This window comes from Coregonus lavaretus (assembly GCF_964263955.1).
Source record: "Coregonus lavaretus genome assembly, chromosome: 16".
NCBI lineage: Eukaryota > Metazoa > Chordata > Actinopteri > Salmoniformes > Salmonidae > Coregonus > Coregonus lavaretus.
The window spans coordinates 2,913,386-2,939,468 of NC_140003.1; positions in this window are offsets into that span (position 1 = coordinate 2,913,386).

Sequence of the window (26,083 nt, forward strand, 5' to 3'; positions counted from 1 at the left end):
TTACTAGCCTAACCTTTCGGTCACACACATTTCCTAGATGGCAAAGGTCTGGATGGATATTGTCATTTATCAGCGTAGTAAAAAAATATATACATTGCGACCCCAAACTGTTCACACCACTCTTATTGGCAAAGATAACATCTTACCATTTTGAAGTTTATTTCCTGCAATTCTTCACATTTTGTCATGGGGCGGGGACATTTTATGCAGTTTTAAAGCTGAAATCCACAGGCTATGGACAACCCCAGGCCGCCCCACTTCTTGTGTTGTTTATTAACTTTGAACGAAAACAAGGGGGCTGAGCCCTGAGATGCCGTGGGCTGGCCTTCTGGGCAAGCTGTGTCATTGCGCTAAATCCTGCCCACAAGAACGACCCTGCTGGAGCATGGCTCCTGAACTGGAGAGAAAGGGAAAGTCATTTATAAGCTACAGCCACCAGAAACAGAAAGCAGACGAAGCCAACAAGCTAGCTAACATGTTTGCAGATAAACTGTCCTGGTAGCAGCGACAACATTTTCAGAAAATGTTGACAGAAACAAGCATCATTGTCACGGATCCCCCCGGTACTGCTGCTCATTCCGTTCACCAGCTCCGGAGGTCTACGTCACCGGCCTTCTAGGCGTCACTGTCCTAGTTCATTACCACCAACCCCAGACTGTCTTGTCTCATTACGCACACCTGGTTCCCATTCCCCCTGATTAGTATGTGTATATAGGATTATTGTCCCATGTCCGTTGGTCTCGTGAGTACCGTGTATTGTGCTTGTTATTACGGGTCTTGTCATGTGTATTTGTTTGAAGGTTTACACCTCGCTCTTTTGTTTGCGTTACATCCCAGTGTTATATACAGTGAGGGAAAAAAGTATTTGATCACCTGCTGATTTTGTACGTTTGCCCACTGACATCAGTCTATAATTTTAATGGTAGGTTTATTTGAACAGTGAGAGACAGAACAACAACAAAAAAATCACCTTTTTGATTATAGACACCCCCACGCACCCCATTGTTTTATGTCTCCCTTGGTTGAGTTGGCATAACCCTGTTATTTCCTGGTCCGAGAGTCGACTGCTGGGTTGGTCGCAGGTGTGTCAGGGGAGGTGTCTCGCGGTGTCTGTCAACACCACTACGGTGGAAAGTCTGGACCACCGCAACCTGGAGTACATCAGGGCAGCAAAGAGGCTAAACCAGAGACAGGCCAGGTGGGCTCTATTCTTTGCCAGGTTCCAATTCACGCTTTCCTATAGGCCAGGCTCTAGGAACGTGAAGGCGGATGCCCTGTCTCGCCTCTATGACGCAGAGGAGAGGCAGGGAGAGGAGACCCCCATCATCCCTCCGTTCCGTATCATCGCGCCAGTGGTGTGGGACGTGGACGCCGACATACGGCAGGCTCTGCGTACGGAACCCGCACCAGCATAATGCCCAGAGAACCACGCCTACGTGTCCACGGGTGTGCGGACCGCCTCCTTTCCTGGGCACACACAGCGCCTGTGTCGGGTCATCCTGGGATAGGCCGTACCATCGCCTGCCTGACTGAGAAGTACTGGTGGCCCACCTTGGCTAGGCATGTCCGGGTTTACGTCTCTTCCTGCTCCATCTGTGCCCAGTCTAAGACACCCAGACACCTCCCAATGGAAAGCTCCTTCCCCTGCCGGTTCCACAACGACCCTGGTCTCACCTCTCGGTGGACTTTGTCACTGACCTTCCCCCCTCATGGAACGCCTGGGGGTCACGGTAAGTCTCACCTCCGGGTACCCTCCTCAAGCTAATGGGCAGGTGGAGAGGGTCAATCAGGAATTGGGCAGGGTTACTGTCAGGACTGGCAGGAGGACTGGTGGATTTCCTACCTTGTATATGCGCAGAATTCCCTCTGCCACTCCTCCACTAACCTCACTCCTTTCCAGTGCGTGTTGTATAACTGCAGTATGCTGCAATTACTGCATCCAAAATACCACAGTCGACTGCAGTTACTGCACTTTTACTGCAGTTTTAAAACTGCAATCTTTTTTTGTAAGGGAAACATAGAAGCGAGAAAAAGACTGCTCATGACCAATCCAAAAACCGAATAAACATTGGAATTAATTTTGAAAGGTGTCGAGGTTGGAAAAGTGACAACGAAATGGCCACCATGTTTGTGGACATGTAGGTAAGTGTTGGGTTGCAATTTTAGCCTGCTAGCGACGTTAGCCGCTTACCTTAGGGTGTTCAATGTCCAAGCTAGGTAACAAACAAAGAGGTGTAATGTGTTTGCACTCAAAAACATGTTGCATAAAGCTTACTTCCTTATTCGATGTTTTAAATGTTTTGCTGCATGGGGATAAAGTACACATAGGTTTCAGCTTTACAGCCTTCTTCAGTGTATATGTACACTTTTCTTTAATTCAAAAGAAAAGTGTACATACACATACAGTATGAAAGTATGAAAATGTAGGCTCTCACTAACTGTAAGTCGCTCTGGATAAGAGCGTCTGCTAAATTACAAAAAATAAAATAAAAAAATAAACATAATTTTTAAAGAACAGATGAGCAGCAGGTGCTTCTAATCAGGGTTGCCACTCATCTGCCAATCAGGGACGCGGACCCTCTGGTCTATTTGTATACAAGTGAATCACAAAAAGATACAGAATTATAGGGTATGAGAGCGGGCATGAAGGGCAACTCTCAAATAAATCGCCCCTGGTGTCCGCTCACCTAAATACATCACATCAATTCATGAGATAGCCCAGCACAAAGGACATCAGGCAAAGCCGTTCATAAATATGTGGGGCAAACTCATAAACGATATGCAAAATCTGCTATGGACAGTGTTCTTGTATAACAGTCTAAACGTGGCTAGGTAACAAGGCTACTTAGATAGCTAGCTAAAATCTTCTGTATTCAGACTGTTTTGTACTCAAATGAATATTGCTAACAGTAGCTACATTATGTTGCTACACTGCATAAACCCCACAAGATGCCCAAATGCCTTTATTTCAACTGGCTAACGTTAGCTAGCTAGCTAAAGCTAGATATGCAGATTGCTGATATGGTAGTGTGTTTGGTTTGTAGATGATAATGCTAGCTAGCTAAGTGGTCAGCATTTTCGTCCCAGGACCACCTAAAAAAATGCATCTAGTTATAACATTTGGTACAGTAACATAACACAAACATGTATTTCTCAGGGAGATACTGCTGGAGACAGTCTGATTTCGAGGAAACCTGAGCCTGTACAAGATGTGGTTGTGCAAACCTCAACACTGAAATAGAGGTAAGAAATGTTGCATGCATTTTTTGTTATGCTTTTGAGTCAATAATTATTTGGTTTGTAATCGACCAAGTTCGTTTGCTATGTTTGCCTGCCCAGCACATTGCCTGCCTATATACAGCGTTGATTCCTACATATCCAACGTGGTCAGTCAAGTAAACAATGGCTCATCTGCATGACATATGGGCCATCAAGTAATGGGATGGTTACATTAGCATGACACGTTACACCGGTTACAGCACAACACCACATCCTATGTATGTAAAGGACACTGTTGTGGCACTGACTTATTTGGCTGTAGTCAACAGAGCATTGATGGTGATTCACAACCATGGAGAGCATTGAAGAAGGTGCGTAAACAGTGCGTACGTTCTCACTATAATTTATAGATATTCCATCAATATTATGTTATCAAATCAAATAATTAATACTATGCATGTCAATCTCTCCTGGCTCAAAGTGGGGGAGAGATTGACTTCATCACTACTTGTATTTGTGAGAGGTATTGACATTATTATTATTTTTTTATTTCACCTTTATTTAACCAGGTAAGCCAGTTGAGAACAAGTTCTCATTTACAACTGCGACCTGGCCAAGATAAAGCAAAGCAGTGCAATAAAAACAACAACACAGAGTTACATATGGGGTAAAACAAAACATAAAGTTAAAAATACAACAGAAAATATAAATATAGTGTGTGCAAATGTAGCAAGTTATGAAGGTAAGGCAATAAATAGGCTATAGTGAAAAATAATTACAATTAGTATTAACACTGGAATGATAGATGTGCAAGAGATTACGTGCAAATAGAGATACTGGGGTGCAAATGAGTAAAATAAATAACAATAGAGGGATGAGGTAGTTGGGTGGGCTAATTTCAGATGGGCTGTGTACAGGTGCAGTGATCGGTAAGGTGCTCTGACAACTGATGCTTAAAGTTAGTGAGGGAGATAAGAGTCTCCAGCTTCAGAGATTTGGCAGCAGAGAACTGGAAAGAATGGCGGCCAAAGGAGGTGTTGGCTTTGGGGATGACCAGTGAGATATACCTGCTGGAGCGCATACTACGGGTGGGTGTTGCTATGGTGACCAATGAGCTAAGATAAGGTGGGGATTTGCCTAGAAGTGATTTGTAGATGGCCTGGAGCCAGTGGGTTTGACGACGAACATGTTATGAGGACCAGCCAACAAGAGCGTACAGGTAAAAGTGGTGGGTAGTGTATGGGGCTTTGGAGACAAAACGGATGGCACTGTGATAGACTACATCCAATTTGCTGAGTAGAGTGTTGGAGGCTATTTTGTAAATGACATCGCCGAAGTCAAGGATCGGTAGGATAGTCAGTTTTACGAGGGCATGTTTGGCAGCATGAGTGAAGGAGGCTTTGTTGCGAAATAGGAAGCAGATTCTGGATTTAACTTTGGATTGGAGATTCCTAATGTGAGTCTGGAAGGAGAGTTTACAGTCTAACCAGACACCTAGGTATTTGTAGTTGTCCACATACTCTAGGTCAGACCCGTCGAGAGTAGTGATTCTAGTCGGGTGGGCGGATGCCAGCAGCGTTCGATTGAAGAGCATGCATTTAGTTTTACTAGAGTTTAAGAGCAGTTGGAGGCTACTGAAGGAGTGTTGTATGGCATTGAAGCTCGTTTGGAGGTTTGTTAACACAGTGTCCAATGAAGGGCCAGATGTATACAAAATGGTGTCGTCTGCATAGAGGTGGATCTGAGAGTCACCAGCAGCAAGAGCAACATCATTGATATACACAGAGAAAAGAGTCGGCCCAAGAATTGAACCCTGTGGCACCCCCATAGAGACTGCCATAGGTCCAGACAACAGGCCCTCCAATTTGACACATTGAACTCTATCTGAGAGTAGTTGGTGAACCAGGCGAGGCAGTCATTTGAGAAACCAAGGCTATTTAGTCTGCCAATAAGAATGTGGTTGTTGACAGAGTCGAAAGCCTTGGCCAGGTCGATGAAGACGGCTGCACAGTACTGTCTATTATCGATTGCGGTTATAATATCGTTTAGAACCTTGAGCGTGGCTGAAGTGCACCCATGACCAGCTCGGAAACCGGATTGCATAGCGGAGAAGGTACGGTGGGATTGGAAATGGTCGGTGATCTGTTTCTAAACTTGGCTTTCAACAACTTTCGAAAGGCAGGGCAGGATGTATATAGGTCTGTAACAGTTTGGATCTAGAGTGTCACCCCCTTTGAAGAGGGCGATGACCGCGGCAGCTTTCCAATCTCTGGGGATCTCAGACGTTACGAAAGAGAGGTTGAACAGGCTAGTAATAGGGGTTGCGACAATTTCGGCACCTAGTTTTAGAAAGAAAGGGTCCAGATTGTCTAACCCAGCTGATTTGAAGGGGTCCAGCTTGTGCAGCTCTTTCAGAACATCAGCTGTCTGAATTTGTGTGAAGGAGAAGCGGAGGGGGCATGGGCAAGTTGCAGCGGAGGGTGCAGAGCTGTTTGCCGGGGTAGTGGTAGCCAGGTGGAACGCATGGCCAGCCGTAGCAAAATGCTTGTTGAAATTTTCGATTATTGTAGATTTATCGGTGGTGATAATGTTTCCTAGCCTCAGTGCAGTGGGCAGCTGGGAGGAAGTGCTCTTATTCTCCATGGACTTTACAGTGTCCCAAAACTTTTTTTAGTTAGTGCTACAGGATGCAAATTTCTGTTTGAAAAAGTTAGCCTTTGCTTTCCTAACTGCTTGTGTATATTGGTTCCTAACTTCCCTGATAAGTTGCATATCGTGGGGGCTATTTGATGCTAATGCAGTACGCCACAGGATGTTTTTGTGCTGGTCAAGGGCAGTCAAGTCTGAGGAGAACCAGTGGCTATATCTGTTCTTAGTTCTGTATTTTTTGAATGGGGCATGTTTATTTAAGATTGAGAGGAAATTACTTTTAAAGAACAACCAGGCATCCTCTACTGATGGAATGAGATATATATCCATCCAGGATACCAGGGCCAGGTCAATTAGGAAGGCCTGCTCGCTAAAGTTTTTTAGGGATCGTTTGACAGTGATAAGGGGTGGTCGTTTGACCGCGGACCCGTTACGGATGCAGGCAATAAGGCTGTGATCGCTGAGATCCTGGTTGAAGACAGCGGAGGTGTATTTAGAGGGTAAGTTAGTCAGGATGATATCTATGAGGGTACCCATGTTTACGGATTTAGGGTTGTACCTGGTAGGTTCGTTGATAATTTGTGTGAGATTGAGGGCATCTAGTTTGGATTGTAGGATGGCCGGGGTGTTAAGCATATCCCAATTTAGGTCACCAAGCAGTACGAACTCTGAGGATAAATGGGGGGCAATCAATTCACATATGGTGTCCAGGGCACAGCTGGGGGCTGAGGTGGGTCTGTAGCAAGTGCCAACAGTGAGAGACTTATTTCTGGAAAGGTGGATTTTTAGAAGTAGAAGCTCAAACTGTTTGGGCACAGACCTGGATAGTAAGATAGAGCTCTGCAGGCTATCTCTACAGTAGATTGCAACTCCACCCCCTTTGGTAGTTCTATCTAGACGGAAAATGTTATAGTTGGCGATGGAAATTTCAGAATTTTTGGTGGCCTTCCTAAGCCAGGATTCAGACACTGCTAGAACACCAGGGTTGGCGGAGTGTGCTAACACAGTGAATAACTCAAACTTAGGAAGGAGACTTCTGATATTAACATGCAAGAAACCAAGGCTTTTACGGTTACAGAAGTCAACAAATGATAGCGCCTGGGGAGTAGGAGTGATACTGGGGGCTGCAGGGCCTGGGTTAGCCTCTACATCACCAGAGGAACAGAGGAGGACTAGAATAAGGATACGGCTAAAGGCTTTAAGAACTGGTCTTCTAGTGCGTTGGGTACAGAGAATAAAAGGGGGCAGATTTCCGGGCGTTGTAGAAAAGATTCAGGGCACTATGTACAGACAAGGATATGGAAGGATATGAGTACAGTTGAGGTAAACCTAAGCGTTGGGTAACAATGAAAGAGATCATTGGAGGCACCGATTGAGTCGGTCTCAGCGTATATGGGGGGTGGGACAAAGGAGCTATCTAAGGTAGGTTTAGCTGGGTTGCGGGATCTACAGTGAAATAGTACAATAAGAAATAACCGAAACAGCAATAAGCAAACCATATTGACATGGGAGAGAGGCATAAAGCAATCACAGGTGTAATTTGAGAGAGCTAAGACAACAGCTGGTAATGGCGACACAGTTTAGGCTGAGGCTAAACATAAACAGGATGCGGTACCGTAAAAAGGAACTGTCCAGCAGGCATCAGCTGTATAGCTGAGTTATCATAAGGTCCGGTGAACAATAGGATAGTTCGGAGGTAGTTCGGGGGCTGCTAAAGCACTAGCGAGCAAGAGGCCACGGCTAGCGTGTGCTAGTGGGCCGGGGCTAGCAGATGGAATCTTTGTGGTCGACGTCGTAACGGGAAGCCTGTTGTAACCACATCAGAAGATTTCGTCGGCAGACCAGTCGTGTTGGATCGGCGGGGCTCCGTGTCAACACTAGGTGGTCCCGTCCGGTTGACAGAGAGGTAGATAGCCGGGAGATGGGCCTGGCTCATAGCTAGCTCAGGCTGATTAGCCAAACCACAATGGCAATTTTGTTGCAGCTAGCTGGTAGCGATGAATCCAGTGTTAAAAGTCCAGTGATTCAGTGATTCCGGCAGAAAAACCGATATGTTCTGGGTCGATAATGCACTGTGCAGACAGTGCAGTCTGGCCGAATAATAGTCCAGGCTAGAGCTGGCTGGTAGGTGGTGCAGGCCACGGACAATGGTGAAAAACCGCTAACGGTAGCTAATAGCAAGTAGCTAGTTAGCTGGGTACTCCCGTCCGGTAGACCGAGAGGTAGATAGCCGGGATATGGGCCTGGCTCTAGGCTAGCTTGAGGCTAACTGGTGCTTGCATCGGGGGCAGTGGTGATTAGCCAAACAGCAACATCCATTCGGTTGCGGCTAGCTAGTTGTGATCCGGTGATTAATGTCCAGTGATTAAATTATTCCAGCAGAAAAATCCAATGTTCTGGGTGAAATACCGCTAACTGTGGCTAATAGCAAGTAGCTAGTTAGCTGGCTAGCTATTTTCAACTGGAGATTCTAGATAAAAGGTAAGTCAATAATAGAATCCGTTCCACATTGAGTGAGGCGGGTTGCATGAAAGTATATTTTGTAGAAGGATGAAAAGTCTGATAGGGAAATATGTACGAAAAATAAATAAAAAACAGGGTATTTACAGGCTATTTACAGACACACGACAAAAACAGGACTGCACTGCTACGCCATCTTGGATTTTCATGTTGAATGCACTAAGCTGTCTGTTTGAACTACTTGCACACAGCTTGGACACCCATGCATACCCCACAAGACATGCCACCAGAGGTCTCTTCACAGTCCCCAAGTCATGAACGGACTATGGGAGGCGCACAGTACTACATAGAGCCATGACTACATAGAACTCTATTCCCCATCAAGTACCTCAAGCCAGCAGTACAATTTGATTTTTAAAAACAGATAAAAATACACCTTATGGAACAGCGGGGACTGTGAAGCAACACAAACATAGACACATGCATACAAACACACGATAACATACGCACTATACACACATTTACACATGGATTTTGTGTTATAGATATGTGGTAGTAGAGTAGAGGCCTGTGGGCACACACTTTATATGTTGTGAAATCTGTTATGAATGTATTGTAATGTTTTTAAAATGCAGCAACTAATGGGGATCCATAATAAATACAATACAAATACAAAATCAATGTTTATTTGGTCGGGAGAGGTTGTGTTTTCTCTAGCAGGAGGTAAGCTTGGCTTCTTATATGGTGTTGAGTAAAGCTTAAACCATGTATTTAGATTGTAGGTAGGTATTGTAGTTAGGTATTATAGGTAGTTTACTTAGGTAGTTATTGTAGGTTATTGTAGGTTATTGTAGGTAATTATTGTAGGTAAGTATTGTATTCGGTGGACCCCGGCGAAGCACGAGGCTAGCTCGAGGCTAGCTAACCCACTACTTGGACCAACAAAGCTAGCTAGCTAGCGGGTAGCTACTGATAACTTTTAGCAACTGTGGTTAGTTGTTTCCAATGTTATTTCACGCTTAAGAGTACCTGTAATTAAGCCAGCTAGCTACCTACCATTCAGCTGTTTTTCTAACCTCATTATCGAGGCATTAACGTTAGGTGGTTGGTGGCTGCTGTACTTAATTACAGCTACTGATTGCAGTCTGCCACCCAGACAGCTGGCGTCGGGTAAGTTTGGCTTTATACATAGCTTGGGCTTTGTCGAGTAAGGCTTAAACTATGTATTTAGATTGTAGTTAGGTATTATAGGTAGGCATCGTGGGCTGTATATTATTAGGTATTATAGGTAGGCATCGTGGGCTGTTGTGGGTAGTTATTGTAGGTTAGCATTGTATTCGCCGGTGCCGGGTGTAGCACGAAGCTAGCTAGCTAGCTAACTCACCTCCTGGACTAGCTGGCGAGTAGCTATTAGCAACGGTAGCAACTAAATACAATATCCTTTTAGCCAGCTACATTTGTTCGCAGCGCCGCCGTTATTCAAACAAAGTCAACACAGCAGCCATTGCTAGCTAGCCAACACGACCGGCTAGCTGTACTGTAGCAGCTAAATACAATATATTTGTGCTAGCTAGCCAACGTTTAATTATTGCTGCGTTATGAAAGGAACTAGACACGGACACAAATTATCTGTTTAGTGTGTTAACACACTATTGGTAGTTTGTTGTAACCAAGTATTGGTGCTAAACTGTGTGTTATTGGATGCTAGCATGCTAGTTAGCTATAGCGTCATAGTTAGCTAGCTGAATAAAGTAAGTTGAGTCTATTCCTTGAAACATTGAACCGCTGTAGTTCACAACAATTCTAATTTCTAAAGTGGAAGTTGGGAGAGTTTTATTCGGGTGGTTCAGTGAAACAATTATAGTTTCTGAGGTGAAGTTGGGAGAGTTATATTTGGGAGTTTTGGTTTTTACTCTCTCCTTTCCCAGATGTTTAGTTCATTTCATTCCGATCTCCTCTGCATTATTGTAGCCATTTGCTACAGCCTGTCAACTATGCCTCTGCCTATTCCTGTTCTCTCCTCTCCGCACAGGCTACACAAACGCCTCACACCGCGTGGCTGCTGCCTCTCTAACCTGGTGGTCCCTGCACGCACCCCACACCTGGAGTTCCAGGTCTCAGGCAGCCTCTGGAACTGCCGTTCTGCTGCCAACAAGGCTGACTTCATCCCAGCCTATGCTACCCTCCAGTCCCTCGACTTCCTGGTGCTGACGGAAACATGGATTACCACTGAAAACACTGCTACTCCTACTGCTCTCTCCTCGTCTGACCATGTGTTCTCGCATACCCCGAGAGCATCTGGTCAGAGGGGTGGTGGCACAGGAATCCTCATCTCTCCCAAGTGGACATTCTCAATTTTTCCCCTAACCCATCTGTCTATCTCCTCATTTGAATTCCATGGTGTCACAGTCACTAGCCCATTTAAGCTTAATATCCTTGTCATCTATCGCCCTCCAGGTTCCCTTGGAGAGTTCATCATTGAGCTTGACGCCTTGATAAGTTCCTTTCCTGAGGATGGCTCACCCCTCACAGTTTTGGGGGATTTCAACCTCCCTATGTCTACATTTGACTCAACCTTCTTTCCACTCCTCTCCTCTTTTGACCTCACCCTCTCGCCGTCCCCCCCTACTCACAAGGCAGGCAATACGCTTGACCTCATCTTTACTAGATGCTGCTCTTCTACTAATCTCACTGCAACTCCCCTCCATGTCTCAGACCACTACTTTGTATCCTTTTCTCTCTCGCTCTCCTCCAACACTACTCACTCTGCCCCTACACAGATGGTAATGCGCCGCCGCAACCTTCGCTCTCTCTCTCCCACTACTCTCTCCTCTTCCATCCTATCATCTCTTCCCTCTGCTCAAACCTTCTCCCTCCAATCTCATGATTCTGCCTCCTCAACCCTCCTCTCCTCCCTTTCTGCATCCTTTGACTCTCTGTGTCCCCTATCCTCCCGGCCGGCTCGGTCCTCCCCTCCAGCTCCGTGGCTTGATGACTCATTGCGAGCTCACAGAACAGAGCTCCGGGCAGCGGAGCGGAAATGGAAGAAAACTAAACTCCCTGCCGACCTGGCATCTTTTCACTCCCTCCTCTCTACATTTTCTTCATCTGTTTCTGCTGCTAAGGCCACTTTCTACCACTCTAATTTCCAAGCATCTGCCTCTAACCCTAGGAAGCTCTTTGCCACATTCTCCTCCCTGCTGAATCCCCCCCCCCCCCCCCTCTCTCTGTGGATGACTTCGTCAACCACTTTGAAAAGAAGGTTGACGACATCCGATCCTCGTCTGTTAAGTCTAATGACACTGCTGGTCCTGCTCACACTGCCCTACCCTATGCTTTGACTTCTTTCTCCCCTCTCTCTCCAGATGAAATCTTGCGACTTGTGACTGCAGGCCGCCCAACAACCTGCCCGCTTGACCCCATCCCCTCCTCTCTTCTCCAGACCATCTCCGGTGACCTTCTCCCCTACCTCACCTCGCTGATCAACTCATCCTTGACCGCTGGCTATGTCCCTTCCGTCTTCAAGAGAGCGAGAGTTGCACCCCTTCTCAAAAAACCAACACTCGATCCCACTGATGTCAACAACTACAGACCAGTATCCCTTCTTTCTTTTCTTTCCAAAACTATTGAGCGTGCCGTCTTTAGCCAACTCTCTTGCTATCTCTCTCAGAATGACCTTCTTGATCCAAACCAGTCAGGTTTCAGGACTGGTCATTCAACTGAGACTGCTCTTCTCTGTGTCACAGAGGCTCTCCGCACTGCTAAAGCTAACTCTCTCTCCTCTGCTCTTGTCCTTCTAGACCTGTCTGCTGCCTTTGATACTGTGAACCATCAGATCCTCCTCCCCACCCTCTCCGAGCTGGGCATCTCCGGCGCGGCTCACTCCTGGATCGCGTCCTACCTGACCGGTCGCTCCTACCAAGTGGCGTGGCGAGAAGCTGTCTCCGCACCACGTGCTCTCACCACTGGTGTCCCCCAGGGCTCAGTTCTAGGCCCTCTCCTATTCTCCCTATACACCAAGTCACTTGGCTCTGTCATATCCTCACATGGCCTCTCCTATCATTGCTACGCTGACGATACACAACTAATCTTCTCCTTTCCCCCTTCTGATAACCAGGTGGCGAATCGCATCTCTGCATGTCTGGCAGACATATCAGTATGGATGACGGATCACCACCTCAAGCTGAACCTTGGCAAGACGGAGCTGCTCTTCCTCCCGGGGAAGGACTGCCCGTTCCATGATCTCGCCATCACGGTTGACAACTCCATTGTGGCCTCCTCCCAGAGTGCGAAGAGCCTTGGCGTGACCCTGGACAACACCCTGTCGTTCTCCGCTAACATCAAGGCGGTGACCTGATGCTGCAGGTTCATGCTCTACAACATTCGGAGAGTACGACCCTGCCTTACACAGGAAGCGGCACAGGTCCTAATCCAGGCACTTGTCATCTCCCGTCTGGATTACTGCAACTCGCTGTTGGCTGGGCTCCCTGCCTGTGCCATTAAACCCCTAAACTCATCCAGAATGCCGCAGCCCGTCTGGTGCTCAACCTTCCCAAGTTCTCTCACGTCACCCCGCTCCTCCGCACACTCCACTGGCTTCCAGTTGAAGCTCGCATCTGTTACAAGACCATGGTGCTTGCCTATGGAGCTGTGAGGGGATTGGCACCTCTGTACCTTCAGGCTCTGATCAGTCCCTACATCCAAATGAGGGCATTGCGTTCATCCACCTCTGGCCTGCTGGCTCCCCTTCCTCTGCGGAAGCATAGTTCCCGCTCAGCCCAGTCAAAACTGTTCGCTGCTCTGGCACCCCAATGGTGGAACAAGCTCCCTCACGACGCCAGGACAGCGGAGTCACTCACCACCTTCCGGAGACATTTGAAACCCCACCTCTTTAAGGAATACCTGGGATAGGATAAAGTAATCCTTCTACCCCCCCCCCTAAAAAAAAAGTGGTTATCCCACTGGCTATAGGGTGAATGCACCTATTTGTAAGTCGCTCTGGATAAGAGCGTCTGCTAAATGACGTAAATGTAAATGTAAATGTAAAATTTGGCATATACACAGGATACAGTGGGAGGAATACAGGAATATGACATTGCATTGTACTGTACTGTATACTATTGAAGTAACAATTTGTTTTATGTTTTCCAACACAGTGCCAACAACCCCCACAGACTCGGACTCATCCCTCCTGTCCCACTACCAACCAAACAAGAGTTTCTCCAGGAACATCAGTGCAAAGGGCTTGGTAGAAATCAGTATCACAACAGTGTCCTTTACATGAATAGGATGTGATGTTTGGCATTCAGACCAAAGACTTCAATCTTGGAATTCATCAGACCAGAGAATCTTGTTTCTCATGGTCTGAGAGTCTTAAGGTACCTTTTGGCAAACTCCAAGCGGGCTGTCATGTGACTTTTACTGAGGAGTGGCTTCCGTCTGGCCACTCTACCATAAAGGCCTGATTGTTGGAGTGCTGCTGAGATGGTTGTCCTTCTGGAAGGTTATCCCATCTCCACAGAGAAACTCTGGAGCTCTTTCAGAGTGACCATTGGGTTCTTGATCACCTCCCTGACCAAGGGCCTTCTCCCCGGATTGCTCACTTTGGCCGGGCGGCCAGCTCTAGGAAGAGTCTTGGTGGTTACAAACATCTTCCATTTAAGAATGATGGAGGCCACTGTGTTCTTGGGGACCTTCAATGCTACAGACACATTTTTTGGTACCCTTTCCCAGATGTTTGCCTCAACACAATCCTGTCTCGGAGCTCTACGGACAATTCCTTCGACCTCATGGCTTGGTTTTTGCTCTGACACGCACTGTCAACTGTGGGACCTTATATAGACAGGTTTGTGCCTTTCCAAATCATGTCTAATCAGTTGAATTTACCACAGGTGGACTCCAATTAAGTTGTAGAAACATCTCAATGATGAACAATGGAAACAGGATACACCTGAGCTCAATTTTGAGTATCCTAGCAAAGGGTCTGAATACTTATGTACATTTTATTTCATTTTGGCAAATATCTCTAAAAACCTGTTTTCGCTTTGTCATTATGGGGTACTGTGTGTAGATTGATGAGGAAAAACAATTATTTAATCATTTTTAGAATAAGGCTGTAACGTAACAAAATGTGGAAAAAGTCGATGGGTCTGAATACTTTCCGGATGCACTGTATATACAGTAACAGTCAAAAGTTTGGACACACCTACTCATTCAACCGTTTTTCTTTATTTTTACGATTTTCTACATTGTAGAATAATAGTGATGACACCAACACTATGAAATAACACATATGGAATCATGTAGTAACCAAAAATTTGTTAAACAAATCAAAATATATTTTATATTTGCGATTCTTCAAATAGCCACCCTTTGCCTTTATGACAGCTTTGCACACTCTTGGCATTCTCTCAACCATCTTCACCTGTATTGCTTTTCCAACAGTCTTGAGGGAGTTCCCACCTATGCTGAGCACTCAATTGGGTCGAGGTCGGGAATTGTGGAGGCCAGGTCATATGATGCAGTGCTCCATCTTGGTAAAATAGCCCTTACACAGCCTGGAGGTGTTCAGGGATACTTCCGATGGCATTGAGGAGTACACCACATGGCTTCATCAATAAGTGCATCGATGACGTCGTCCCCACAGTGACTGTACATACATACCCAAATCAGAAGCCATGGATTACAGATAACATACGCACTGAGCTAAAGGGTAGAGCTGCCGCTTTCAAGGAGCAGGACTCTAACCTGGAAGCTTATAAGAAATCCCGCTATGCCCTCCGAAGAACCATCAAACAGGCAAAGCGTCAATACAGGACTAAGATCGAATCGTACTACACCGGCTCCGACGCTCGTCGGATGTGGCAGGGCTTGCAAACTATTACAGACTTACAAAGGGAAGCACAGCCGTGACGAGCTAAATTACTTCTATGCTCGCTTCGAGGCAAGTAAAACTGAAACATGCATGATAGCATCAGCTGTTCCAGATGACTGTGTGACCACGCTCTCCGTAGCCGATGTGAGTAAGACCTTTAAACAGGTTAACATTCACAAGGCCGCAGGGCCAGACGGATTACCAGGATGTGTACTCCGAGCATGCGCTGACCAACTGGCAAGTGTCTTCACTAATATTTTCAACCTCTCCCTGTCTGAGTCTGTAATACTAACATGTTTCAAGCAGACCACCATAGTCCCTGTGCCTAAGAACACTAAGGTAACCTGCCTAAATGACTACCGACCCGTAGCACTCACGTCTGTAGCCATGAAGTGCCTTGAAAGGCTGGTCATGGCTCACATCAACACCATTATCCCAGAAACCCTAGACCCACTCCAATTTGCATACCGCCCCAACAGATCCACAGATGATGCAATCTCTATTGCGCTCCACACTGCCCTTTCTCACCTGGACAAAAGGAACACCTATGTGAGAATGCTATTCATTAAATACAGCTCAGCGTTCAACACCACTGTGCCCTCAAAGCTCATCACTAAGCTAAGGACCCTGGGACTAAACACCTCCCTCTGCAACTTGATCCTGGACTTTCTGATGGGCCGCCCCCAGGTGGTAAGGGTAGGTAACAACACATCTGCCACGCTGATATTCAACTCGGGGAACCCTCTGGGGTGTGTGCTCAGTCCCCTCCTCTTGGTGTCCACATCACCAACAAACTAACATGGTCCAAGCACACCAAGACAGTCGTGAAGAGGGCACGACAAAACCTATTTCCCCTAAGGAGACTGAACATATTTGGCGATATTGGTGTCCTTTAGTAGTGGTTTCTTTGCAGCAATTTAACCATGAAGGCCTGATTCACACAGTCCCCTCTGAACAGTTGATGTTGAGATGTGTCTGTGACTTGAACTCTGTGAAGCATTTATTTGGGCTGCAATTTCTGAGGCTGGTAACTCTCATGAACTTATCCTCTGCAGCAGAGGTAACTCTGGGTCTTTTTTTAGCTGTTCTTGACATAATATGGACTTGGTCTTTTACCAAATAGGGCTATCTTCTGTATACTAGTTAATGGAAGGGCTGGACATGCCGAGAGATTACTTTGGATTGGTCTGCCATGTAGCATGCTTCTGTCTGTAACGTGAGCTACTCAGTATGCATAGATAATCCTTGCAACTGCAGCTTTTTTAAAATATATAACGTTAAGCATGGAGAACTGCAAAAGTGTTGCTACTGCTCTCAACAACATTGCTGGCATTATCAATAAAGATTGGTTATATCATTTCTTTCACATGACCAATCAATTTAGACAAATGTGTCTGGTAGGGGTATGCCGACATGGCCATACTCGTATTCGGAATCGTATCTGTAAATTGACAGTTGATAGTCAGATCGGATGATACTCGTGATCAGAGAAAAAAATAAGTATTTTAATATGCCTAAATAGATGTTGGCAAAATACCTCCCTGCACGTTCTCACTGCAAAACAACTGTCGATTAGGAGCACACACACACACACACACACACCATGCCGTTTTGGCATACAATGTCTTAATTTGGGTCGAGTTAAAACATTGTTACACAGAACAAGTGTCACATATTACATTTGAATGTCACTCTACTAAGGACATGGGCTAATGACTCATTACTTAACTGTATTTCATTTATAATGCACTTTTCACAATCCCCAAAATGTAGCATTTGTATTTAAAATAAATGATTGTAATAGAATGAAAGCGTACCAGAACGCGCTTCAACAGTTGAACTAAAGGCAAACAAGCCACTGTAGGCTGTAGGCAAAACGCAGGCCCAAATACATAAAAAAAACAAAGAGTACATTTAAGAGAGCTATAAATAGTGACTTAAGAGCATATTAGCATTGGAATATGAAGGGGAAGCGGATACCTAGTCAGTTGCACAACTGAATGCATTCAACCGAAATGTGTCTTCCTCATTTAACCCAACCCCTCTGAATTAGAGAGGCACTCATGGCTCAACCATCCATTGATCTATTAATTCACAGGAACACAAACACATAAGCCGGAGGACTGTGCTTCCTCCTGTCACTTCTCACACTACATACAAGTGCAGATACGTATCCACTATTGTTCATTTGGGGCTGGGGCTCATAGGCTCATTTACACAACACTAACCACATTTCCAGCCAACCATTTAATGCGGATGAATTACATGACGCATGAAAAAAATAACAACAATTTGTTTGTTCGACATGGTGGGATCTTTTTGTGACGTTAAAATGAATTATGCGAGAAATGGCGGTGGAAACTCCTTTATGCGCAAATATTGATATAATAACCATCATATCGAAGTAAAAACGTGGAGATATCCCAGCATGCAGTTTATTAGGCTACAGATGAAATCAGTTATGATGGACTTCACAGGATGGTGAGTGTGCAAGGTGATGCGCTTGATGCTCCTTTCCAATAAATATTGAGGGTCTTATTCTGGTGAAACGATGATGGATGCTTGGCTGCCGTTTGACAAATACAAATAATATCGCTATTATCCATAAGAATGTCATGATGTAGATAGCCTACCATCCCTGTATGTTCGAGCAGTTGGGTAGAGTGCATGTGCCAAAACCAGAGTGGGCATATTTGCTATATAACACAACAGGTTATGACAAAACCATCAGTATAGTTGAAAATGCGATGGAAACCCATTTAACTTTTTTTTGTTTGTTGGTACATCGGAATTTAACGGCAAAAGTTATTTTTATGTGCACTAAATCATCACGCACAGCCTTTTATATGCAAAAAGTATGTTTGCTGGAAACATCTCCAGTGGGAAAATGTGCATATTGTTTTATGCACATTTTAAAATATTCGCATGAAAATCTGTAGCAAATTGGATGGAAACCTTCCTGCCTTGGAGTGTGCAGTTATGCGCAACAGATTTTGGAATGCTATTTCTTCCGTTTATTCAAGGTTTACAAAATGTAATCATCTAACTTCAACATAAAGCTCCCTATACCTATCCATTATTTCAACAATATTCTCATTAAAGCTTGTAGACTGGTGTTGGGAGGACCACTGGCAGAAGTCTTAAAGCGATGTCACCTTGTGTATCTGGAGAGAAGAATGCTTAAAGAATAATTTGATTGATTCAGGCAAAACATTTATGAGCAGCTGAGGCACAACCAGCAGGGTCATTTCAAACTATACCTGCACTGCGAAGAGATGATCTTGGGCCTGCTTCTCTCTGGGCTGGTGAAGCAAGTTTGTCCTTGAAGACCGTGATCCAGTTATCAGTGAGTTTCCCCAAGCAGTACGGGTTTAAAATGTAGAAGTCCTGAGCAATCAGTAGTAAAGCAGATATTTTTTTAAATATATGTATTTCATTTAACTTTTTGCTTTTTTTGCAAACAAAAATCATACATTGACAAAAACAATAGACAACTTAACATTTACATACCCACAAACATTAATGACATCACGCTTGGTTAGATCGACATGTTCTCACTGTATCCACACCCAATGCTGTTTCTAATGCTTGCGAGACTGCCCCATATGACTTAACATTTTGTTATGTTGTAGCCAGACAAACAATTACTTTTCCATTGCAGTTAATCATTAGTCTGGCTAACACCTAACTCTTGAAGTCTTCCTGACTTCAGAGTCTGGAATGGTTATTCGATGCTGTCTGCACAATGTGTCGATAATGAAGGGGTCTGTGCTTTTACTGGTTGGCTCTCCTCTGTGTCTTTGTCATTCAAACACCCACAGCCACAAACAGCCCATGAGCGCCACCCCCTTCTATTACAATGGTTGGATTTTCAAATCCAAGCAATGAGTCTCAACCCCAAGGAAAAAAACAACATTTGAGAGAACCAATCAAACCCTGTCGCACAATTTATTAGCGAATATTTAATTAACAAACAGCCTCCTTTCCAGACCAGTGTGGTCACAGTTCTCCCTGCGCTGTGAGTCACGTGGGTTGCGACAGCCAAGCTAGTTAATAACAGCAAACAGAATGAAATTCAAGTCTAATGTTTTTGTAAAACATTTAACCCACCATGCCTGGAGTATCTAGCAGACACAGATACTCTCGGACTATCTCAACTGTCTTGGCCCCATTCTGTCTGGTCCACTGAGCCCTCTGGATCGCGGTCTCTTTCATGTGCTCGCCAACCTGGTTTGCCGGCCAGATGTTGTTCGGCCACTTGGTAATTTGGGCTGCCCTCTCACATTTGACTCTGTTGTGAGCACACAGTATTCAATCAATTTTAAATTCCTTTTAACAATCAGCTTACAAAATACACAACAGTAGACAGGTCTTGTACCTGGCAAGACCTGTCTACTGCTAAAGCTTGGTGTGTCCCTTGGTGTGTCCACAGTCCTATGCATTCATGTGTGTGTCCCGAGGACCTCCCCTCATGTATAAAAAAGGTGGTGTTTACAGGCTTTTACATTCTTCTTTAACTTCAGGCTATAAATGAGTCGTCCAAAAGCAAGAGTGTTTCCTGGTCCATCTCTTCCGCTGCAAAAGAGAGGGTCAAAGGGAAAGGCGGTACCTAATTAGTTGCAAATCAATACATTAATTAACCAACATGTGTCTTCGGGCATTTAACCCAACACCTTTGAATCAGAGAGGTGCAGGGGGCTGCCTTAATAGAGGATAAGTTCATTAGAGTTACCAGCCTCAGAAATTCCAGCCGCAATAAATGCTTCACAGAGTTCAAGTCACAGACACATCTCAACATTAACTGTTCCTGAGGGGACTGTGGGAATCAGGCCTTCATGGTCGAATTACTGCAAAGAAACCACTACTAAAGGACACCAATAAGAAGAAGAGACCTGCTTGGGCCAAGAAACACGAGCAATGAACATTAGACCGGTGGAAATTTGTCCTTTGGTCTGTAGTCCAAATTTGAGATTTTTGGTTCCAACCGCCCTGTCTTTGTGAGACGTGGTGTGGGTGAATGGATGATCTCCGAACGGATTGATCTCCCTTGCTTTGAGACTCAAAATTTCAGCTCAGGTGCATACTGTTTCCATAGATCATCATTGAGATGTTTCTACAACTTGATTGGAGTCTACCTGTGGTAAACTCAATTGATTGGACATGATTTGGAAAGGCACACACACCTGTCTCCATAAGGTCCCACAGTTGAGCAAGGCAGTTAACCACCAACAACAACTGCTCCCCAGGTATCATAAAGGCAAAAGGTGACTATTTGAGGAATCTCAAATATAAAATATATTTTGATTTGTTTAACACTTTTTTGGTTACTACATGATTCCATATGTGTTATTTCATAGTTTTGATGTCTTCACTGTTATTCTACCATGTAGAAAATAGTAAAAAAGAATGAAAAACCCATAAATGAGTAGGTGTGTCCAAACCTTTGACTGGTACTGTAGGTCCTGGATGGCAGGAAGCTTGACCCAGTGATGTACTGGGCCGTATGCACCAGCCTCTGTAGCACCTTACGGTCGGATGCCGAGCAGTTGCCATACCAGGCAGTGATGCAACCGGTCAGGATGCTCTCAATGGTTCAGCTGTATAACTTTTTGAGGATCTGGGGACCCATGCCAAATCTTTTCAGTCTCCTGAGGGGGAAAAGGTGTTGTCGTGCCTTCTTCATGACTGTCTTGGTGTGTTTAGAGCATGATAGTTTGTTGGTGATGTGGACACCAAGGAACTTGAAACTCTCAACCCACTCCACTACAGCCCCGTCGATGTGAATGGGGGCGTGTTCGGCCCTCATTTTCCTGTAATCCACGATCATCTCCTTTGTCTTGCTCACGTTGAGGGAGAGGTTGTTGTCCAAGCACCACACTGCCAGGTCTCTGACCTCCTCCCTATAGTCTGTTTCATCATTGTCGGCGATCAGGCCTACCACTGTTGTGTCATCAGCAAACTTAATGATGGTGTTGGAGTCGTGCTTGGCCACGCAGTTGTGGGTGTACAGGAGGGGACTAAGCACGCACCCCTGAGGGGCCCCCGTGTTGAAGATCAGTGTGGCAGATGTGTTGTAGCCTACCCTTACCACCTGGGACCGGCCCGTCAGGAAGTCCAGGATCCAGTTGCAGAGGGAGGTGTTTAGTCCCAGGATCCTTAGCTTATTGATTGCCTGTGCCATTAAACCCCTACAACTCATCCAGACGCAGCCCGTCTGGTGTTCAACCTTCCCAAGTTCTCTCACGTCACCCCGCTCCTCCGCACACTACACTGGCTTCCAGTTGAAGCTCGCATCTGCTACAAGACCATGGTGCTTGCCTATGGAGCTGTGAGGGGATCGGCACCTCTGTACCTTCAGGCTCTGATCAGTCCCTACATCCAAATGAGGGCATTGCGTTCATCCACCTCTGGCCTGCTGGCTCCCCTTCCTCTGCGGAAGCATAGTTCCCGCTCAGCCCAGTCAAAACTGTTCGCTGCTCTGGCACCCCAATGGTGGAACAAGCTCCCTCACGACGCCAGGACAGCGGAGTCACTCACCACCTTCCGGAGACATTTGAAACCCCACCTCTTTATGGAACACCTGGAATAGGATAAAGTCATCCTTCTACCCCCCCCCCCCCCCCCCCCTTACCCCACCCCACCCCACCCCCCCAAAAAATGTTTGGGGGTAAAGTGGTTATCCCACTGGCTATAAGGTGAATGCACCAATTTGTAAGTCGCTCTGGATAAGAGCGTCTGCTAAATGACGTAAATGTAATGTGAATGTTAGTGATGAGCTTTGTGGGCACTATAGTGTTGAATGCTGAGCTGTAGTCAATGAAAAGCATTCTCACATAGGTGTTCCTTTTGTCCAGGTGGGAAACGGCAGTGTGGTGTGCGATTGAGATTGCGTCATTTGTGGATCTGTTGGGGCGGTATGCGATTTGGAGTGGGTCTAGGGTTTCCGGGATGATGGTATGATATGAGCCATGCAAAAAGAAAAGGAAAGCTGCACACTCTAGGAGCTCAGATGCAATAATTTAATATCTTAATAACCAACGTTTCGACAGATAAGCTGTCTTCATCAGGGTATACCAGCCTTTCAAAGCAGTTCATGGCTACCGAAGTGAGTGCTACGGGGCGGTCGTCACTTAGGCAGGTTACCTTCGCTTTCTTGGCCACAGGGACTATGGTGGTCTGCTTGAAACATGTAGGTATTATAGACTCGGTCAGGGAGAGGATGAAAATGTCAGTGAAGACACTTGCCAGTTGGTCACATGCACCGAATACAACAGGTGTAGACCTTACCGTGAAATGCTTACTTACTGTGCTAGCAAAACCGTCCTGTAGCGTAGCATCCGCGTCATCAGACCACTTCTGTATTAAGCGAGTCACTGGTACTTCCTACTTTAGTTTTTGATTGTAAGCAGGAATCAGGAGGATAGAATCATGGTCAGATTTGCCAAATGGAGGGTGAAAGAGAGCTTTGTATGTGTCTCTGTATGTGGAGTAAAGGTGGTCTAGAGTTTTCCCCCCTCTGGTTGCACATATGACATGCTGGTTGAAGTTTAAGAGGTATAACGGATTTAAGTTAGCCTGCATTAAAGTCCCCGGCCACTAGGAGCACCGCTTCTGGATGAGCATTTTCTTGTTTGCTTATGGCCTATACAGCTCGTTGAGTGCGGTCTTAGTGCCAGCATCGGTTTGTGGTGGTAAATAGATGGCTCCAAAAAAATAGATGAAACTCTCTTGGTAGATAGTGTGGTCTACAGCTTATCATGAGGTACTCTACCTCAGGCGAGCAATAGCTCGAGACTTCCTTAATATTAGACATCGTGCACCAGCTGTTATTGACAAATAGACACACACCCCCACCCCTCGTCTTACCAGATGTATCTGTTCTGTCCTGCAGATGCACGGAAAACCCAGGCACTGTATATTATCTGTGTCATTGTTCAGCCACGACTCGGTGAAACATAAGATAGTACAGTTTTTAATGTCCCGTTGGTAGGATAGTCTCGAACGGAGATCATCCAGTTTATTATCCAGTGATTGCACGTTGGCCAATAGAAGGATGGTAGTGGCGTTACCCACTCGCCGACGAATTCTCACAAGGCACCCCAATCTCCGCCACCTGTATTTTCTTAACGCAAATGACGTGGATTTGGGCCTGGTCTCGGAGAAGCAGTATATCCTTCACGTCGTACTCATTAAAGAAAAAATCTTCGTCCAGTTCGAGGTGAGTAATCGCTGTTCTGATATCCAGAAGCTCTTTTCGGTCATAAGAGACAGTAGCAGCAACATTAGGTACAAAATAAGTCACAAACAATGCGAAAAACCCCCACAAAATAGCACAGTTGGTTAGGAGCCCGTAAAACTGCAGCCATTCCCTCCGGCGCCATTACATCGTATTTGATTATTTTTATACAATAGATAATCACTGCCAGACACACCTGGCTAACTTGATGTGTCATGTAATATTCTGGTGCTATCTAGCTAGCTAAACAATTAACCATAATCCCAACCAATAGAGTACTAGCAATACAAACCGATTGTCATAGCTAGCTAAAGCTAACCAAATAGGTTCAATGTTAGTTAGCTTGCTAACATTAGGTTATAACTAGCAATGGAAATGACTTTCTGAGATAACATTACTACACAGATCATACACGTAATGTTAGCTAGCGAGCCAGCCAGCTAACATTTGCTAGCTAGCTAACAGTACACTTTAACTTGGGGTCTTTTGTTCAGACATGTATCTAGCTAGCTAAAGAATTAACCATAATTCCAATCAATAGAGTACTAGCAATACAAACCGATTGTCATAGGTAGCTAAAGCTAACCAAATAGGTTCAATGTTAGCTAGTTTGCTAACTAACATTAGGCTATAACTAGCAATGCAAATGGCTTTGAGAAAATATTATTAATATGAACGTTTCACAGCAGACTGCAACCCCTTTCATTCAATAAGACCCCATGTGTCATTTCCGGTTTGTTTGTACAGCTTGCTTGGCCCGTTGTGTCAAGTCACTCTGGTTCACACAGACTGTGTGCAATGCCATAAGAATCATCAGAGCTTTCTACTTCTGTCACAAATGCCACGGTCAACTTCTTCCGTGACAACAACACTGTTGATCACAGTTTCTTACCCATCACTGTCATTAGAAGACTCTACAATGTCTGGTTCAATGAAAATGTTTTGACCTAAATCAAAGATTTCCTCATCGTCTATTTCATTTTCAGAGTTAGAGAGAGTCAGCGTGGCACGATCGTCCTCCAGAAAGTAGTCCCATCACAACTTTTTCCCACTGACTTTTGTCGATAGCTACCTACCTTAGCTGTTGTGCAAGCTAACATGCTACTGAACCGTGACACTAGCATATTGACATGCATATTGTTATTAAAAGACAGCAACATATTCACCCAAAAATATAAGATAGCTAACATTAGCTAACTTAGCGCTAGCCAGTCAGTCCATGTATCTGACAAACTGAAACTAGTATCAACTAAATATGTTACACTCTATCCCATAAAACATGACATTGCTAACTAGTATAATTTAGCTACTAAAATGTTAAAGTTTATTAGGAAGTTTAATTAATAAGTTAGATAGCTTGGTTTCCATTTTCCAACAGCTGTTTTTAATCCCCTTGATTGGTCATCAACGGTTAATGGTCTTGGAACTCGTGTTCACCAGAAATGGCTTCTGTTAAACTGTTTGCCACTAGTGGCCATAAATGTTGCTGCCACAGGTTTGCCACAGATTCAAAAGGAATCTTGAGAGAATTGTCTGCCAGAAAAAAACCTCTGGCGAACTGTTTGCCACTAGTGGCTACAAATATTATTGTTACCAAAGGTTTGCTAACTTTTTGGAACATTTTGTGGCACGCTATTTAATTTGCAGAAAATTTGTCACAAACTTGTGAGAAGTTACCTGCAACAAATTCATTTTTGTAAGGGTCAAGGGCCATTTTTACATTTACATTTTCTCAAAAAAGTTGGGTTACAAGTTTATCAACTTTCAAAGCTGAATTACTTTCCCATTGTTCCTCAAATGCAGTGTATGATATACCATTTTATAGCTCTGAGTCTATACTTTATCCAATGTAAAGTGTCACGATTTAACTAGATATGAACCCAAATGCAGACAACTACACCGAGCCAGAGAAGGTTTAACAGGTTTATTTACAACGTGCAATTGTCCAGATTTCCAAAAATAGGGGAAGAGCAAGTCCAGGTTTACAGGGAGGGTAACAGATCCAGGTTCTGAGCAGGAGTGGTACCGTAACGTCCTAGTGTCCGTGGTGAGTCCAAAAGGGAGGTCCGGTAGTGGAAAGCAGGGTGGTGGTGGCAGGAGTGAAGCGGAGGCAGGAGTCAGGTTCCAATAATCTGTGGCACAGGAGAAAAGTAAATAGAACAGGCCAAAAACACAAAGAGCGAAAACAAGCAGGTTGAGTCAACAGCGAGACTAACACGGTCGTCTTGACTATGATCTGACGATGAGTGGCAAGTTTGATCGGGTCTTTAAGGCTGAGGTGATTATGGTGAATGAGCTGCAGCTGGAACCCTGACTCCCGCACACCAGACTTCACTCCTGCAATCAAAACAGACAGAGGGGAGGGAGAGAGCAGAGAGAGAGCTACCTAGCAGCAGTAGGCCTAACAGTACCCCCCCCCCCCCCCTCTACGGACGCCACCCGGCGGCCGACAGGGATTATCCGGATGTAACGTATGAAAATCCCGGACCAGAGCAGGATCCACAATGAAGCTCCTGGGAACGTTCCTCAGGACCATAACCCTCCCAATCTACCAGGTACTGGAAACCACGACCCCGGCGGCGAACATCCAGAAGTCGCCGGACAGTGTAGACAGGACCCCCACCCACGATCCTGGGCGGAGGAGG